The 20656-nt window shown below is 42.2% G+C and overlaps 1 protein-coding gene across 7 annotated transcripts in view; it reads right to left on the bottom strand.

Annotated features, from left to right (window-relative positions):
- The window catches only part of PIK3CA (phosphatidylinositol-4,5-bisphosphate 3-kinase catalytic subunit alpha), an 85850-nt gene extending 67722 nt beyond the window's left edge, over window positions 1-18128 (bottom strand). The window contains exons 1-2 of one of the 7 annotated variants that reach the window (XM_053311322.1): window positions 17993-18128; window positions 108-404 (exon numbers count right to left, since the gene is read on the bottom strand). The gene's annotated coding sequence lies outside the window, so the exon portion shown is untranslated. The other 6 variants (XM_053311324.1, XM_053311319.1, XM_053311321.1 and 3 more) reach the window with 6 other exon arrangements.
- Window positions 18129-20656: the final 2528 nt, after the last annotated feature.

The following is a 20656-nucleotide window of genomic DNA, read 5'->3' as shown; positions in this document are numbered from 1 at the left end:
GCATTTGGATTCAGCTTTAAATCTACAAGGTAAATAATCTTCCGCAGGGCCTTCTGCCAATTTGCAGACATGAATGAGAAAATGCAGATAGAACAACTTCCACTTACCTGCAGTCTTTTATACTTTTGGATCAGGCAGATCCACAGGGCCCCTTACTTCACATGATGGTTACATTATTAAAGAGTTCTCTGATGTCCACATGTTGTATAGTATGAAGATGTGGGTCTTTGATATAATCCAGAAACATTGCTACAGTTTTTAACGTGAAAGGTTTTTCAACTCCGGGAAGCCATGCTGTTTGATGCTTCACTGCAAAGAGTTAAATGTACAATCGTATTCAACATATTTATTGCCAAGATTAGCAGAGCTGGCTGAAAACCAGATGTTCAATCAATGGAAATAACCTGGAAGGGGGAGGGGGAGAAGAAGAGGGGGAAAAGATTTTCAGCAAGCGTATTCCAGGATAAAATACATTCTGACAGGAGGATCCATATATTATAGGAACTTTGGAGTCAGATGGGAGGGGCAAGGAGTTTTCCTCATAGGAATGAGTGGCAGCCTGTTCATTTTATTTAATAGAAGTCAGTAGAAAAACCAAGCATTGTCTCATCCATACAACTGTCAGCATCTAGCCCCATCCTAGATTCCTTTTTCTTTTGGCTGCACCATAGTGCAAAATTACAATGTAAAAACAAACTTTGTTTGGTACTGCCCTTTGATTAATTTCTTTAGTTGATTAACCTGGTTAACTATTTATGTGATCAAAATTTAGAGAGCCGAGGCGTATCTAGGGAAAATAGCGCCTAGGGCAAGCACTGAAATTGCGCCCCCTGTCCAAACATCTGACACCCATCTTTCAGATAACTTTACCATCATATCAGCTGAAAAATACAAGTCAAGCTTGTTAATCTTTTAATCTTTCAAAAACTATTTAGCAGTGGACGTAGCCAGACCAAAAAATGCTGGAAAACTACAAATTTCAGTATGCTGGGGCTCATGAAATACCCAAATACTATGTGGAGGTGTACTTGGAAAACTAATGTCTAATTCTCTACTATGCATTGTAGCATCACTATTACATAAGTTTTAAAAACAAATGGAGAATTTGCCTTTTCCCAGATACTCTGAAAATAATTAAAGGATATGCAGAATAAACTGTGTCACTGCTTGGAATATATTCTAGTATTTCAGAAAGACACATTTAACTCACTTATCACAAGAAGCAAAGTAAGAGCAAATGAATACAATCCTAGCTCATAAGCTTCAGCTCAGTATTCACAAGCCCTGATTCTCTGTACATAAAAAATGGCACCCCCCTTCAAGTGGTGCCCGGGGCATGTGCCCTGCCTGCCCTACCCTAGATGCACCCCTGTTAGAGAGATGTCCATATTACTAAAACTCAAAGAGTGTCTTGAAATGTCTGAAGTAATTTTGAAGCTTTCAACTGAATAAACCACCACTCATTAGACCAGGCCTGCTCAACTTTGGCCCTCCTGCAGATGTTGGCCTACAATTCCCATAATCCCTGGCTATTGGCTGCTGTGGCTGAGAATTATGGGAGTTGTAGTCCAAAAACAGCTGGAGGGCCTAAGTTGAGCAGGCCTGCATTAGACCAAGCCATTGTTAATACTTTCTATTTCATTCATTATTAAAGTAACACACCAGAACCAGAGGGATTTCAAAAACAAAAAAAGAGTATGATCTTGAATCAAAGCCCTATTGATTATGATTTGCTCCCACATATTGGTCAATTAAAACTTTCACTGATTCATTGATAAGTTAAAACTTACAGCTTTGATACAGATTCTCAAATGAACATACTATTTATGATGCAGGCCCACAAATTTCCCCATTTTGACAGAAGAAGCTAAAGATTAAACTGGACTTTTGTCCATCTCCTCCCCCCACCCCCAAAAAATTGCACATCCTTCCTATTATTCTTAATTTCTCTGGCCTAATTCTTCATTCTAACAAGCTGGTGCATAGCTACTTACAACATATAGCATGGTCGTATCATCAAGTTGATAACCCCTCCCCCCCATAGAAGACATTATATGTATTTAAAATAAATAAATTTCTAGCAATATCAGGTCGGCCTTTGTTCACAGAGAGGCTCCAACTATCACTACTGTAGGCAAAAATTGCTGCCTTAAGGCCCTTTTCTTCTGTTGCTGGCGGCTCCTATATTGCTGTGTTGGTGCAACAAGCCCAGGGACATGTGGGAGGAGCTCACACTGCAATTTCTCCGTATCTCAGCACTGAACCTCTTGAGAACGGAAACAATACTGGCATGGGGAGCCATCTTGTACCACCTCAGTTGCATGGGAAAGAAACATACTGCAGACATTCCCATGAGACCATTTTAACAAGAATGGACTTTCAAAACTATTACGATTGTTCAGAGAGGGAACATGTTCAGGAGATGCAATTTTTCATATTTCAATACAATGATAATACTGCAACAGGTACAAGGACGTATGTAATGCGATTGCTACAGCATCAAAGCAAAAGTTGCAGCTGACAAAAGTCTGTCCCAGAACTCACTCACTCTCTTTTTAAAGGAAGCACTGTCCTGACTGGGAGCTGGCAACCTTATAGGAACTTGGCAAGCTTTGCCACATGATGTCACAAATCCCTAGTTATTATCTAGAATCTAGTATATGTTGATTCACCAATATAAAGAATAATTTAAATTAAAGGATGTTGATCATTAAATCAACATCCTTATTCTAGTGCTAACTGAGTCAAGCAAACAACAACTACGGTAAGCTTTCCCCCATAACTTTTAAAATGCTATGCTACTGTATATACATACAGTTCTACAGCATACAAGAATACCCTACTCTAGACAAAACTGGAATACTAGAGTTGAAACAAATAAGAAAAAATCAAGTTGTTCAATAATCCTTGTAATTCAAAGCTGTAAACATATTTCATTTATTTTCCATTATCTTATACTTAGGGTTGACTAATTGAGTAAACATGGTATATTTAATTCTAAATATTTATTTAAAGTCATGTTCACAGTGATGTTTCAAGTCTCACTGCACTTTTTCCTTTCTTGTGCCAAAGCAACTTCCTGTTGCAAAATAAGCAAGGTGTCCCAAGGATCCCGTATCATGACATATAGAGATTGTTCCCTTTTTCAGAACTGCCATATTATTCCCTCTTCCTCAAATAGCCCTCTCTATTTATCAAGCCAATTCCCTCATCATTTAAGTTCTTCCTCAGAATCACTTTTATAGCAACACTTTTTAAAGTTAAACATGTTACCTGCCCACCACAGGATTCTTCTTTACACCACCTCTTCCTCTGTTTACTTTCCCCACCCATCTTGCTTTTAGTCTGTACAGCACAGATCACACACATTTTTCAGTAGCAGGAAGACATCCTACAATCAAAGGCTTTTGCTCACCCAGGGAAGATCATTCCCTGACTATATGCAATGTATTATGAAGGAAGTTGTATAAGCATCCACATACAGATCCCTAGCTTGCAGTTAGTGGATTCAAGAACACTTCCTCCAAAAGCCAAGTCCTGGGAGAACATGAGTTACTTTCCCAGGGGCAAAAACACTTGTCTATGTTCAGCTATTGTCCCTGGATGCCAACATTTCAGCCTAGACATTTCCAGCTCTAAAGACTAAAGAACAAAATGTTTTCATTCTCTTCCTCTGGGATGTCACTCACTCCAGAATTCAGCAGAAGAACTGGCAGGGTTGCTAGACAGCCTGCTTTTGTGACTCTCCAAGTCTGTTGCATAGTATTTTAAGATGCTGCCAGTTTTGCAGGCTGGAAGAGCAGAAGGGCAGCTCATACAAGCATTGAGACTACAAGCCCTTCTGTTCTTCCAGCCTGCAGAACTGACAGCATCTTAAAATACTAACAACTTGGCAATCCAGGGGCAAGATTTCTTCTAAATATTTGAAAGCATTCAAAGAACAAGGCTCTCACATCTCTTTACACTTGTATGCAGTTTCAGTATGTAAGAAGCAGCTAAGTGTTTTTTACTCACACAGCAAACACAAAGGCCTGAGAAGCTCAAGTAGCACTTAACATGTTTTTATAGTGGATGCACATTGAAAAACAGATGTGTAGATTCACATACGAACATTACAGGACAGAAGCATATATGCACCAGATTTTCCATTTTAACTTCCTGCGTTTATTAGGGTGAAAAAGTGTAAACATCTGGAAATGCTACTGCAGTCAAGGACTAAACAAGAACAAACGTTCATAGGAGAGATAGCTTTATTGGTGCTTTGCAGATTTTGCTCTTACTTGCAGTTTCACTGAATGGCTAATACATCCCAGTTCACAATGTGTGACTGAACAGAAAACTCTGAACATTAAGAAGCAAAAGGTCACATATAGGAAGTGTAAGGAGGGGCAGATAGCCAAGCAAGAGCCCAAAAGAGTGACTTGCATCTGTAGTGATAGTTTCAGGCACGTTAAGGCTCAGAATGAGTTGAGGCTTGTGAGGGATACCAAATTAATTTTTAAAATATGTCTGAAACAAGAGGAAAGTCAAGGAAGTGGAAGATTTGTTGCTTGGAGAAAATGGTGAAATGCTAACAGGTGACAGAGAGAAGGTAGAATATTAATTAATGGCTGTGCACCATCCCAGAGGGAAGTATTGTGCTGAATGCCACAGGGCTCTGTGCTAGCCCCTGTGCTGTTCAACATTTTCATAAATGACTTGAGGGAATAGAGGGAATGCTCATCAAATCTGCAGATGGCACAAAGCTGTGGGGTGGGGGTATCCAGCACCTTAGAAGACAGAATCCAGATTCCATCCAATCTGGACAGGTACAAATACTGGGCCAAAACCAACAAGATGAAGTTCAATGGAGACAAATGTGAAGTCCTCCATTAGGGCAAGAAAAGTCAAATGCACAAGTACAGTAGGGGGGAGACCTGGCTTGGCACCAGTACATTTAACACATTTATAAACCACCTATAACAAGTGTCTCAAGGCAGTTCACAATTGACCTACATGTGAAAAGGGACCTAGGAGTCTTAGTGGACAGTTGAACAGGAGCTAGCAGTGTGATCTAAGCAATCTTAGGCTGTATCAACAAAGCTGTAGTGTCCAGATCAGAAGTAGTAATCATTCTACTGTATTCTGGCTGGTCAGACCACATTTGGAATACTGTGTTCCATTCTGGGTCCCAGATTTTTAAAAGGACATTGATACACTGGAATGGGATCAGAGGAAAGCAACAAAGATGTTGAGGGGTCTGGAAAACCCTCAAGTCCTGTGAGGAACAGTTGAAGGAGCTGGGAATGTTTAGCCTGGAGAACAGAAAACTACGGAGAGATATATGAAAGTCATATTGAAAACATCTGAAGGACTGTCACATAGGAGTGGACTTGTCCTCTGTTGCTCCTAAGGGTAGGACTAGAATCAATGGTTGAAATTACAAGGAAGCAGATTTAAGCCAGGCATCAGGAAGATATCCTAATTGTAAGGGCTGTTCAACAGCAGAACAGCCTGCCACATGCAGTATGGGCTCTCCATCGACGCAAGTTTTCAAACAGAGACTGGACAGTCATCTGTCAAGGATGCAGTAACAGCTTCCTACACTGAGACAACCTTCAAGGTCCCTTCCAACTCTATGACCTAGGCGTACCCACTACGGATGTGCACAGAACTGGTGGGGGGGGGATGTCTTTAAGGGTGGGGGAGGATGCACTTACCCCACCCCCCGCGCATTTCCCCCACCGGCACACAATTCCCTAAAAGCCCGTCAGGGCGGCAGCATACCTCCCTGCCGCCCAGTTCTGACATTGTCCAAATGTAACTGGAAGTAGTAGCTGTGACTGCGTGCACACAATGCACCCAACATGCACGACACGCACAGTTGCAGCTATTACTTCCGGTTACATCCAGACAATATTGGAATGGGGCATCAGGGAGGTACACTGCCTCCCCGATGGGCTTTTAGGGAATGGTGTGCCGGTGAGGGAAACGCCCGGGGGGCGGGGAAGTGCATCTTCCCTCCTTTAAACCTCCCCCCCCAGCCGAACCTTAGAGCCAGCCAGCATTTGAACCAGTTCGTGAACATCCCTAGTACATACCCCTTCAAACATACATACACAGGGATTTTTTAAAAAATAAATAGAAAAAATGTAGAAGTGGATTCAAAGGGCTATAGGATAGAAGAACTGATGATCATTATTATGTCAAGTTAAAATGTAAGAGATAGAGTGACTATTCACAGTAGGAATAACAGTAGATAAAACAGCCTACCCAGCTAAGCTAATTAACAAATATTAAGATGGGAGTTATTGTTCCCTTTTAGAGCTCAAATGAGTGAACAATGAGAACACATGGCTATGGAACAGGGTGGATAAAAATAAATGATTTTTTTAAAATTTAAATCCAATTTTTTAAATAAAATGCTTTTTGAGGAAAACATCTATCTAAAGATAGTTTTCTATTTAAGATACATTATAATCCAAAGGTTATTCATGATGAAATAAGGATTAGTTTTTAATTATCTAGCATGAGGCTGTATATATGCAATGTTTAATTTTTTGGTAAATGAATTCCATTAATCCATTCACAATGTCATGCTCTTCCAGATGTTTCTGTAAGATTATTTTGGGCAATTTTTCTATTTAGAAGAGGACCAAAAATGAAACCTTCATCTAGTTGTAAATATTTAGATTATACCAGCAAGAATGAGTCTTTATGTAAAAAAACCCATGATTTAAATCTAGTCGTACTGACTAGTGATTTAAATCAAATCCACCCTGCTATGGAATGCAAGAAATATTGTGGGTGTCTATTCTAATACAAGGCAAATAGAATTAGATAGTGAAATTGGAGTTTACATCAGCAATAATAAGCAATATTACAGTTTTCCTGGCTGAAATAACTTGCTATAGGAATGAAATAAGAAACCCCTATCCGCGCATGCACAGAGGCCAGATGTTACCATCACTGCAAGGATTGGAGGCCGGGGTGTGTGTGTGTGTGTCACAGGTCTACTAGTAAGCATTTTCTATTTGACTTTTAAATGGGGAAAGATGTATGTAAAATACAAAATGTCAAAAAACATTAAAGCTGCCTCTTACCCACTGCTCCATCACCGCCCTTTACAAAAACTTTTTTTAAAAAACTTCAGAAGCAAAGGTAGAGATCTAGAAAAGTATGCATGGAGTAGAGAGAATGGACAGAGAAATTTTTCTCTCTCTGGCATAACACTAGAACCAGGGGTCATCCCCATGAAACTGATTACCAAGAAATTTAGGGATGAGAAAAGGAAGTACTTTTTCACACAATGCATAATTGACCTATGGAATTTTCTGGCACAAGATGTGGTGACAGTCACCAGTCTGGATGGCTTTAAGAAGGGCTTTAATTCATCGAGGACAAGTCGATCAATGGCTTAGTCTGAAGGCTATAGGCCACCTCCAGCCTAACAGGCAAAATGCCTCTAAATACTAGTTGCAGGGGAACAACGGCAGGAGAGAGAGCATGCCCTCAGCTCTTGCCTGTGGGCTTCCCAGAGGCATCTGGTGGGCCACTGTGTGGAACAGGATGCTGGGCTAGACAGGCCTTCGGCCTGATCCAGCAGGGCTGTTCTTATGAGCCTCTCATAAGCTGAAGGAGTGGGTGGGCTGAGCATGAGCTCATAGCCAGCCAGTCACAAGGATGGGGGATCGAGTGACACTAACACTCCTCCCCTGGAGAAGACTTGTCTTGACTTGAGAGGAGTCCTATCTACTGCCAACAGCATCGCATACCAATGAGTTAGGGAGGGCTCCACGTACTATCTGCAAGGCTTTGAAGTACCCACAGAAGTTTGTTTTGCTTTGGTTAAAAAGCCTTACATTTAGCAAATATTTTAAAAGTTATTTGAAAAATGAGGTAAGGGAACAAAGCAGTGGTCAACAGGATCCAGAAGACACCTGCTAGCAAGTAGCTGAGGCACCTCCAAGAGGAAGCTCTGCTGCATGCCCACGAAGAAAGTCACAAGCCAGCATCTCCTTCACTCTCACAGGAAACTGGGAATTCCTCTGTAGGAGCGCCTATCATTCTGGCATAATTTGAGGTGGGTAAGATTGATGGTTAAATGAAGCAGCAGCATTATTTCAGCAGATTAAACATTATTAACCATTTACATCCCTAATTTAAAATCCAAATGTTAATTTCTGTATTTTAGTTTCTTTGAAGTATTCCTCTTAACTCTACAGTAATAACAACAAAGTAAACATTTCCATTAAAGATTTAGTTTAGATTTGTGAATCTGTAAACTCCATAGTAGTAGCTATGGGAGCTATGAGTAGCTTGGGGCAAAGTTCAGTATAAGGATCCATAAATACAGTTGGTAGTGGCCAGAAAAGACTATGAACCTCTTTCTGGCAATCACCAGCCTCAGCTGCCCAGCATGAAGTGAGAGATTCCTCCCATTCCTCAAGTTCTTTATTATGAATGCAGAGTGCTCAGAAGCAGAGGTGGTGTTCCAAAAACAGTTCTCTATCTAGACCGTGTCCATTTTTCTTATCCTACAATACTTCTGGTCAGGCTCACTCCTGACTTTCTCTACAGAAGAGATTCCCAAAAGGCAGAGGCGCTCTTACCCCTGGACTTCGGGGCTGACGACAAGGGCTTCCACAGCCCCTGGGGCCACCCAAATCCTTTTCAGTCTGTCCCAGGTGGTGTGGTTGCCTGGCTGAGCATGATGATGCTTAGTTTGCAGGGGAGGGAGGGCCTCTAAAAACCTTTTATGTCCAGGCTCCAAAATTACCTAGGTGCCCCACTGCCAAAAGGGGGTATTTGTACCCCTAGGGGTACCTGAAGGGCTCTGGGCACACTCAGAGATCTCCCTCCTCCCTCCGCAGATACACTATTTGTTCTCCATCTGAGGATCACTGGCTTGAAGCCAATATGTTCTCAGCTATGTGTCCACTACAGAAGGGGGGGAGAAGGATGAAGCCCCTCCTCCTTTGCTTCTGATTAAAAGGCTATGTGCTGAAGCTCAGTGTACTCCTACCCTCAGCCTGACAGGCTTCAGGATATTAGTACTCAATGTTCCCATTTAAATTAATGGGATAAGTAAGTTTGCCCCATGAGTTTAAATAAGACTGCTCATGAGTAACTTGGTGTGAAAGTGAGCCAGTGACTGTAGTAGCATGTTCCCCTAACTGTAACATTTAAACATTTTTATATACATGTACACACACACTAATTTAAATGTTGCAATTATGAGACAAGCTACTGCAGTCACTGGTTTACATCTAGATTAAGTTACTCATAATTAGTATTACTGAAGTTAATGGACAAGTTTACTTGTTTAAGTTTACTTAAATGTGTGTGTACAAATACACAGAGAAACAATCTCTATGGGCTACCGAAGCTGAAGGTTTGCAACAGAAGGGGTACACTTGTTTGAAAAGACTGAGAACCTATGCTCTCTACAGCACCCAGCACACTGTATGTAATACATTAAAATGTAAAAGAAGTAAAAGGAGCTGCAGCAATATTCAAGCGCTACTGCTGGTGAAAACTGGTTAGAAATATAGATCATGACTCACTAGTACTTGTACTATGCAAGTCAGTAGACCGTTGTTCAAGAAAATGTAAAATAGATGTGAAAGAGTCACCATTATTCACATCCCTAAGCAAAACTTTTAGATATGCAGTAAGACTGTGCGCATTGGTGAAGTTTCCAGGTGGTTTTGGAGGAAACTGATTATCTAGACCCATTTCAAACTGGTTTTAGAACAGGCTATGGGGTTGAGACAGCCTTGGTAGGACTGATGGATGACCTTTAACGGGGAATCGACAGAGGGAGTGTGACTCTGTTGGTCCTCTTGGTCCGGCTGATTCGACAGCTGCGCCCATTCCTTGAGGATGACGACCTCAAAACAGTGGTGCACCAGCTGCTGACCTCCCGGCTTGACTACTGCAATGCGCTCTACATGGGGCTGCCTTTGTACGTAGTTCGGAAACTTCAATTAGTTCAGAATGAGGCTGCCAGATTGGTCTCTGGGGTAACCCAGAGAGACCATATTACGCCTATTTTGAAACAATTGCACTGCCTGCCGATATGTTTCCGGGCAAAATGCAAAGTGCTGGTTATTACCTTTAAAGCCCTGAATGGCTTAGGCCCGAGTTACCTTAGAGAGCACCTTCTTCTGTGTGATCCCCACCACACATTAAAGTCATCTGAGGAGGTTCGTCTCCAGTTACCACCAGCTCGTCTGGTGGCGACTCAGAGGCAGACCTTCTCTATAGCTGCTCCGGTGCTGTGAAATGTGCTCCCTGCGGAAATCCACAATTTGAATTCTCTATTAGCCTTCAGGAGAGCCCTTAAAACAAATTTGTTTGGCCTGGCTTTCCAGGGTTTTTAAATCGGTTTTAATATTCTAACCCAATTTCGGGGCTTTTAATTCACTGTAATTGTTTAATTGTTTTAAAATGTTTTTTAATTGTTAATTGTTGTTATATTGTTTTTAATTTGTTTTAGCTCTTTACTGTTTTAGTGGTTTGTTTTAATTGTAAACCGTCCCGAGCCATTTTGGAAGGGTGGTATACAAATCAAACCAATCACTCAATCAAACAGTGGGATTTCCGATGTTGGAAATCCCTGCCCCCATCAGGAAGCACTAGAATGTGTGGTAAGTGCCCCAGGTAGTGTGATGGGTGCCCTTTAACTGCCCATCCAGCACTGGCTGGGGCTGCACAGCAATTCTCAGGAGTTTGGTGGAGGGCGGGCAGAGCATGATGCAGGGCAGCCTGGGAAGCCCGTGTGGCGGCTGGGAGGGTGCATGGGCGGCTGGGAGGGTTGGCTCCACTCTGAGAATGTATTACTTTTAAGGGATGACTCAGATATACACTTTTGTAGGTCAGAATCATTTTATGAATAGAGGCAGAGTTCTGCTAGATGAAAATAGGCATCTAGCTAATCCAGCATTCTGCTTCCCACACTGGCCAACCAGATGCTTCTAGGAAGTGCAGAAGCAGAACATGTAGGAAAATAACCCTCTCCCACTGTTGCTACCTAGAAACAGATATACAGATGCATACTGCCTCAGAACATGGAGGTTCCATTTAGCCAGTGTAGCTGTTTATAGACTATTCTCAATTAATCTTTTCAATCTGCTTTTAATCTGAGCCAAGTAAGACACCACCACATCTTATGGCAGCAAACTCTGAGGATGAATCCTCAGTTAGACTTGCATAATGGCGTGAGTGTAAGAGATCTTCTTTCCTTGCTCCCTCTTCCCCACTGCAGCCCCCACCCCACTGCCAAGCAGCTGCTCCTGTAGATTAGGGGACCCTCAGCAACAAATGTGAGATGTGTCACAAGGGACTGCAGGGGCAGAAGGGGTATCCCTGGAAACCAAGCAACTTTCAGTCACATCCTACATTATTTCCAATGATCCCCTAATCCTCAAGAGCAGCTTTTTAGAAGGCTTGAGGGGTTACATTGTGCAAGAGGGTGAAGGAACATCCTTTGCACTTGAGCTGAATTGCAAGCCTAACTGTTGATGTGTGAAGTACTTTCTTCTGTCCTGAATCTGTCATCCATCAATTTCACTTCATGATTGTAGGTTTTAGTGTTATGAGAAAGGGACAAAAATCTACACTTTCTCCACACCATGCATATTTTTCTAAGCCTCTGGCATTTCACTCCTCATTTATTCATGCCTCTTAAAAAGTTTCTCCTAATGTTCAGTCTGCACCTGCTTCCTTGCATTCACAGATAGTACCATGAACAAGTGGGGACACCACTTGTGCCTCAAACTCCAACCCTCTCCTTCCCAGAGTTTCCTAGCCTCTCGAGATCTATCAAAGGTTTCTTGTCACCATACCATTTACTCCCTTGTGGGTCAGTACATTCAATCATGGATAGTACAAAGACATGTCCTTGTCTCTGAACCAGCCTGTTCAATATCAACTTCTCTTAACATGTTTAAAATTTGTATTATCAACCAGGTCATTCACTGCAGAAGCAAAGCAAACTAGAGATACAAGATCCTCAAGAATGCATGGGATTTTAGGCATTTCATTAAAAATCCAGTATAAAATTAAATTATGTGTTGAAAAGAGTACACACATTGCAAAGCTTCAAACCTTCAGAAGGCTTTCCTTTTTATGTCAGGTGGTGATTCTTATTAGAGAATCCTTGACTGTAGATGAAGCAGCTAAGTTTCAACTCAATTTTGGGTAACAAAATCATCATATAGGGTTTGGCCAAATGTTGATGCATTCAATATACAGCTGAAGAAATCAGGGTGCCCATATACCAGTATAGAATTTCTGCCTAGGGATTTAATTTGCCTCATGGGAAGCTTAGTGACAAAAATGCTTCCTGTAATATACCAACATATTGACAGATTTACAAAAAGAGAAGGTATGAATATTAGTTAAGCCAGGGTTTGACAAATCCAGACATCAGGGAGCCATGGCACCTAGAAATTTAACTGCAGTGTCTAGACTAGGATAGTCAGAGACTGTGTTACTAACTTGCATAGGGAGCGAGAGGTTGCTGGTTCGAATTGCTGCTGGTATGTTTCTCAGACTATTGGAAACACTTATATTGGGCAGCAGCGATATAGGAAGATGCTGAAAGGCATCATCTCATACTGCATGGGAGATGGCAATGGTAAACCTGTCCTGTATTCTACCAAAGAAAACCACATGGCTCTGTGGTCGCCAGGAGTCAACACCGACTTGACAGCACAACTTTACTTTAAGTTTATTATTAGAACTCAAAAAACCCCAAATCACTACTTCTGGCCCTACAACAGAAACTGAAGTCTGATGTGAGGCTGACAGGGGCTAGAATCAGCTAGATATAGCCAGATTTGTACTTAGCCCACCTATTGTCTTGTGTAAAGGCACAGAGAGAGATGCTAAGGATAGTTGCCATGCAGCTGTAACCAGGAATAGGGTGATATAGGGCTGGAGCTTTAAAATCTGACAGGTCATTTAAGATAAACAATATCAATTAGTTTTCAACATAGTTACATGCCCTATAAGTAGTTCAAGCATTCACTGCACTGAAAACAAGTCATGCTAGAGGTCATTTTGCAATGTTCAGTTATCATAGGTATAATTTCAGATTTAAGTCGGCCGAACACATTTTAGTAACTTCACTCTTGCCTGCACAAGTTAAATGGCATTCCTGCTTTCCAAAGGTGATAAAATTTTCACCTTTTAATTTTAACAACATTAAATTGTGTTGGTGCTTCCATTTATGTCTCGTATGATTATATACTATAAAGATATAGATGAGCAGTTTCTTAAGCTGTAATCTGATTATAGTGAATGTACTGGATGGTCCATAGCTCAGCGGCAAGACACATTTTACATGCACAAGAACTTGGGTTCAATTACCATGCTCTACAGCCAAAGCTGATGCCTGGCAGAATAGACAATACTGGACTTGATGGACCAATGGACCGACTCTTTATAAGGCAACTTCAAAAATTCATTGTCAGATTTCACAAAAGTTATTGGCTCACACTTACTTTGTATTAGAAATCTGTTACATGTTGATAGTCCCCAAACACCATTTTTCCCAAGTTTACAAAAGCTTCCTTGTCTGATTTAAAGGCAATCTTTACTCACCACAGGTAATCAGATGAGCCGCTAATAATGTCGGCAATAGTGCTGAAGATTCATGTTAAACTGAGAAAAATCATTTGCCACTTTCTGAGCCACAATATTCCACTAATCAAAGGGCTTTATTGGCTCAGTATTCCAGAAGAGGAATAAAACCTAATGAAAAGGTCTGCATCTATTTCTGACATGTTCAAACAGTCTTTTTCACTAACCAACTAGAGTTACAAGACATGACAAAACAGGGGAAAGCACTGTAACTTTCAAGAAAAAGCTAAATCTACTTCCAAAGAACTGTTTTGTACATTGTGTTTTGTTATTACTCTTATAAATAATAAAACTTGGAGATCCTGGAATCCTCAAGTTTAGTTACTTTTGCATTTGTAGTTGGTTTTTATATGCCCTACATCTGTGCAATGTTGCCATACCAATTTACATTGTGTGCATTTGAATGCCAGCTGTTTTATACACTTACAGAACAGTGTGATGCATGTTTACTCAGAAGCAAGTCGCACCAAGTTCAATGAAGGCTAATCCCAAGTAAATGTGCATAGGACTGCAGCCTTAGAAGGTGGAACTAGATAAGGAACTAGATAGGTATCCCAACCTTGTGTTTCTTGCAATGTTAATGTGGGTGCACTTAAGACTCCTCCCACCCTCCAATTACTCCTTTGAACCTCCACCTGGTAGTCTCCTGAAGTAAGCTGGGGGAAACTGGTGTTAATGACTAAGCAATTCTCTTACACTCCCCTGCAAGTACCCCCTGTCCTCACATTCCCACTATCTTGGCAAAACATTTGTTAATATTAACAAATCTCCCAGAAACGCAGGAGAACCCAAGGAGAATCCTAAAAATCACAATCAGTTGTCAGTAATGCACATCTTTAGAATAGTGTATTTTCACAAGAACGGAAGCATCTGCTACCATAACAAAAACTACTGTAAGTACTAATTGCAAAAGTGGTTTGTCATGCTATTCTTTAACTTTACTGCATATTCCATCAGATGGCTTTAAAAAGGGATTAAAAAATTCATGGAGAACAGGTTCATCAATGTCTACTAGTCATAACGGCTATATACTACTTCCAAGTTCAGAGGTATTATGCCTCTGCATACTAGTTACCAGGAAGCAATGGCAAGAGAGGGGTATTTTCCTACATATCTGACTGTCCACTGTGGGAAACAGGGTGCTGGATGGACTATGTGGACCTTTGGTCTGATCTAGCAAGACTCTTCTTAGATAAAGGGTATAAAGGTATTGCAGAGAAAGACTAAGAATTATCCAATCGCACATTGCACGGTTAAACAAAAAACACACACACACCTGTATGTGCATTTCTGGGCAAAGAGTAGACTGGATCATCCCTAATTTAATATTGTACATACTGATCAGCCATGCTGGAACTGATACACATGGACAGTAGGGCCTTCTTCCCCTGCCATCTTACCCATAAACATGGTATCTAATGTGTACTGGGGAGAGCTGACTGGAGACAAAGGAAAAGAAACATGCGCGCACGCACACAGACAAATGTAAGGAGCTTGCTGAGCCACATTACATATGTATTTAACATTTTTGTAAAGATTAAAACAGACAAATATATTTTAAGATATCACCAACTATTGCTTAGTTTCCATTGTCCTGGATTATTCAACATATATCTATTCTTACATCACATTCTCTACAGGAACATACGAAGCTGCCATATATTAAGTCAGACCATCAGCCCATCTAGCTGAGTATTGTCTACAGGGACTAGCAGCGGCTTCTCCAAGGTTGAAGGCAGGAATCTCTCTCAGCCCTACCTTAGAGATGCCAGAGAGGGAACTTGGAACCTTCTGCTCTTCCCACAGTGGCTCCATCCCCGAGGGGAATAACTTACAGCACTCACACAGTCTCCCATTCATATGCAACCAGGGCAGACCCTGCTTAGCTAAGGGGACAAGTCATGCTTGCTACTACAAGATCAGCTCTCCTTCACTAGCCATTCTAGTGTTCACATGTGCATGTCTTAAATTTTGATAAAGGTGCTCTTCTGGCTCTAAGGGAAGTGCGTAAAAAGTATGCCACTTATATCAGTTACAAATCAGCATGTATTAGAGCAGCAAGGAATATAGCAAGTAAATAATGCCAACATGTACATTATTAGCCCCATTTCTGCTCTCTGCAGCAGCAGAAGCAGTATTTAACTAGGTAAAAGTGGGATATAACTGCTCTAATTAAAAGCTACAATCAGCTTCTTTTAAACAAATATGCTCACAAAGCATGCTTTGTAAAATATAAAGCATGCTTATGAAACAGTATTAAAGGGATTTCCCCCCCTCCACTTTACAGCTACAATACTAGTTTTTGAGCTGTGCAACAGTGTCCATAAAGAATAACTCCACTGAAATTATGCAATTTGTTTTTCTGGTCTCACAGTAATCAAAGATATAATTTAGAACTAGGAAGCTGTGTGTGGCGTTGAGCTATGTACAAATACTTTCATTGAAGAGATTTGACTTTGACCAGTGTACCATGAGGATAACGTTACCTTTCTAAAGCTCAACATGCTGACCTACAAATGTGTTTGCATCAACTTTTAAATACTAGAAGCAGCTTTCCAACTGTAAACACACCAACTGTCTGTGTCCCCCTTACATTAGATCACAACAGTGAATACCAGAGTAAAACAATACATTCAGTAAGGTGGAACTGACTAGATTTCTCCCCCACCAGTCTGATTGAAACCACTTGGTTTGCGTAGTAGACACTCAAAAAGGCAAGGCAAGGGTATAGCTGGAAACACTGTTAACAGTAAACCAAACTATCAAGACTCCAATTTTTAAATGTTTCTTCCAACCTCATCAAGCAGGCAGGTAAACATATTCCACATTACCAAGGGAACACTGGGAGCGGCAGGGCCCTTATCTCGTTCATTTATCCCAAGCAGCTCTTACAAAAGGAGACTGGGTGGGAACAGAGAAGGGGCAGAGGCAGGGGGATCCAAAGAAGAAGGAGGCAGAAAAACAGGATGTGAGCGTGGGGGAAGAGAGAAGAGAAGAGAGAGTCCACACAGGTAGAGAGGATCCAGGAAACAGGAAAAAGATTCTTCCTATAGGATGTCAGAGAAAGGTGGGGGAGAGAAATGAACCCAACAGTCTGAAGGAGGATAGGAAATGAGGAATGAGATATAAGTCAAACAAGTTTGATGTCCATAATGTTTAAACAGCAACAAAGAGTTTTGCAGCATCTTCATAGACTAAGGCTGCAGTCATAAACATACTACAGTGTATGCCCTGTTGAACATAGTGCAAATTACTTCTAAGAGAAGGCATTGGCCATCTTTTTAAAAGTGCCCAAAGACCTACATTTTCCCAACAACAATGAACTCTTTCTGGAATAGTAGTGTGTAATGAAGAAGTGAAAGGGAAAGAGGATGTGGTAATGTTGTCTCCTTCTATGTCCGATATTAACACACCCACACACACTCCAAGACTGCAATGAAAGGGAAGCAGGGGAGGACAAGATATCTCCCACATAAAGGGGGAAATGGTGTGTGTGTGTGGGGGTCTTTTAGGAGCAGAAACGAAATGTAGGTTGAAAAAAAGAGTCTCATGGGGTGTGTTAGAGAGCAATGCACTGAAGTGAGATGGAAGTTGGTAAGCAAAGCTCCTACAGCACTCGGTGTATGAAGAGGGGCGTGCAATATTTCAGGATATGTGAGGGAGAGGCAACAAGGGGGGCTCCAGAGGGGGAGGCAAGGACCCCCAGACAAGGGGCTTGTGCCTCCAGCGGCCCCCTATTTCTCTCTCTCTCTCACACACACACCTCCGCCCCTCGCTCTTCAAGCAAACTGACTTTCGAGGAAGACGTGCACGGGATCAGGCCCGCCTGGACAAGGAAGTGACCCCCCACCCCAGGGAGGGTCCCTAACCCTAACCCCACCCCCGGGAGGGGCCGCTCTCCCACCCCAGCCGTCGAAGCAGCCCTCCGTACTGTAAGACACTCACCCGCGTGTGGACCGGCGCTGTGGAGAAGGAAGAGGAGAACGACGAGGTGGCGGCGGCGGCGGCGGCAACGGAGGGCGGGGAAGACGAAGGGAAACCCGGACGCCTCACGCCTCCGCTCAGTGCTGTCCAGCCGCCGGGCCCTGCCTCCAGCCCCCACTCTCCAAAGATTCCAGCGACGCGTGCCCGTTCGCGTGCGCGCGCCTCTCCCCCGGCTCAGCGTTTGACAGGAAAAGGGGGAGGGGGCGTTGCGCGGCGCACTCTCGCGCTGTCTCTTTTTGCCTCAGTAGGCCAAAAGCGCGCGCGCGCGCGCCGTGCAAGCGGGGCAGAACACACACACAGACTAGGTTTTCCCCTCTCCCCTCCCCTTTAATCCCTCCGCCCCTCTCGCTACCCTACAAATAATAAACAAACAAAGCACCGAGGGAAGCGAAGCTGCGTGACCCCGGATGTAGACGGGCCCGTCTGACTGGAAGACGAGGTTGGGGAAAAGCACACAACTACAAACAAACAAGACGGGGTTCTCAGCGCGCATGCGGTCTGAGGACGGTCCCGGACTGGAAGGGAGGCGGGGGGGGGGTGCCGTTGGCTCCCACGCAGGCGCACTGAGTGCTTCGCTAGGGCAGCCAGACTCTCAAAGGGAAAGTAGGGTTACTTCTCCGTATCGGATAGGGTAGCCTCTTGTGTTGTGTTCCTTGGCAGTATTGCTGTGCCTTTCGGAGCTGCTGATAGGCAGACGTTCAGGAGGTGGGATTTCTCCTTTCATTGTATTTCCATGCTGAGGAAAGGTTGCACCTGTTGGATTTTGGCCTGTTATCTAGCTTTTGAAAACACAGGAATCTTGCCCTACATAATGGCGGAAATCAGTCTTGGTCAGCAGTACCGTCTGTTTTCTCACTAAAACTGTGATCCTAAGACTGCAATCCTTATGCACGGAGATACTAAGACATAAGACGGTGTTTACCAATAGGGTTGCACTGGGCAGAACTTGCCAACAGTAAACCATGTACTAATAATCATGCTTGCCCTTGGGGAGCGCTGGATGCTAAATGCCAGTAGGGGAAGCCAGCCAATAGGGAGCAATAGTATGTTTCCCATTGGCAAGTACGGTCCTGCGTTTTAGTACTGTATTTCCCTCACATGCACGCTTTCCTGGGGCCATATACCGAGAGGGACTGACTTTGGAGTAAATATGCATAGGATCAGGCCATTTCCACGCTTTGTAAGTTATATTGATGCAATAGTACTTATCTCCAGGTAAGGCTGAGTTGTAAACTGAACTTCTGTTAGATTATTCAATGGTAGAATTGCCATTTCCTCTAAAAACTGTGTAGTGTCCGGAAGTGTAATACATTTGTCACTGTATCTCCATGCTAGATAAAGCTGCACCTGTTGGGTTTCTGCACATCACACAATTGTTAAGAGCACACAGAATTTCTCATGGGGGATAACCACTAAGAATGTTTCATAAAATTTATCTGCTGCCTACAGATGGTAAACTGGTACTCTAAAGGGCAGCGCTTGTCCAGTTTTGATAAAGTGAAACTGTAAAATGGGTATAATTTGTCATCCTGTGATGAGTCATCACAGTCACGGGCTGTTATTCCCTCAGATTTTTTTTTCCCCTGCAGGGTGGGGCCAACTGGAAGGTGCTGTGAAGCAATGCTCTGTAATTACTCATCATCTGATGACTGATGCTATTGGATTAAATATATGGTGGTTACTCATGTGTAGTAAATGTGTACCTAATTCTGGAAAATTACAAAAGACCCGGCTTGCTGTGGTGCTGGTAACAGTGGGCTGGCTCCTTTCCTAGAAACAGAAGAACTGGAAATTATGTATGTGTATGGGAGGGAGATGTCTGAAAAAGGGGGCTGAGATATGCCACCAGTTTGCTGGTAACTTTGGCATAGTTTTGGTTGACCATATTGGCGTAGGGAATGTGTATATTCAGTCCCAACAAGAAAGAAGTCTATACAAACTATGGATTGACCATGTTCAAAGACACTCTCTGAATACAAGGCAGTGCCCTGTTCATTGAGGCATTTAACTGGCCTCACTTAGAAATTGGATGTTAGGCTAGATAATCCTGATCTAGCAGGGCTCATACTATGTTCTTATGGATTATTAGTCAACGAACATTAGAAATGACTAACTGAATAGCAAAATGCTTTTCAGGAGCTCACATGACGATCATATCCTGTTGTTTGCTTCCGACACCTGATATTCAGGTATACTGTGTATTGTCATAGAGTCTTTGTTTAGCTGGCTTAGGTGATCACTGCTGATACACCAATCATATATGAATATATTTAGCCCCTCTTTAAAAAGCAAAACCAAACCACACATGCTTCTAAACTAGTGACCATCACCATAGTCTGTTGTACTGAATTCCATAAAATGAGAATTTATAAAATGAGACTATGTTGATTTGTGGCCAGGAATGTAGTTGGGCAGAAAAGTTGTGAAGAAATGGTAGATAGAATCAAGGTACCAAGTAGGGAACTTTGTGTAGGGGGCTATAATTCATGGATTGGGAACTGTTGGGATAGAAAAGCCCTTCCATGTGATTTTACAAAATGCACCTGTCAGTCTAGTAGGATATTATTAAGAATATTTATATAATTTTTTTAAACAAAAAGTTCACAAAGCAGTTTACATAACAGAAGGAATTAAAAAATGGTTCCCTGTGCCAAAAGGGCTCACAATCCAAAAAGAAGCACACAGAAGACATCAACAACAACCACTGGAGAGATACTTGCTGAACTGAATAGGAAGAGTTGCTCTCCCTGGCTAAATATAAGAGAGCCACCACTTTGAAAAGGTGTCTCTTTGCTCACTTAGCAAATGTTTGGCACTGGATCTAACAATTTTGCTAGCTAGCATATAGAGAATTTTTCAGATCTGAAAATTATACTAATTATAGCAGATTTTTATGATATTCTGAAAACAAAATTGTGGAAAAATTATGCAAAAAACTTTGGGCAAACCTACAGCTCAGTCCTAGTTATGTCTACTTAGAAGATGGGTGTGTTTTTGAGCCCAAACCCTGTGTAGGACTGGGCTAAGTGGTTTCAAAAATTCT

This window comes from Hemicordylus capensis, chromosome 3 (genome assembly GCF_027244095.1).
Source record: "Hemicordylus capensis ecotype Gifberg chromosome 3, rHemCap1.1.pri, whole genome shotgun sequence".
In the NCBI taxonomy this organism is placed as follows: Eukaryota; Metazoa; Chordata; class Lepidosauria; order Squamata; family Cordylidae; genus Hemicordylus; species Hemicordylus capensis.
Note: the sequence above shows the minus strand (reverse complement) of the source record. Positions and strands in the feature narration are given on the sequence as shown.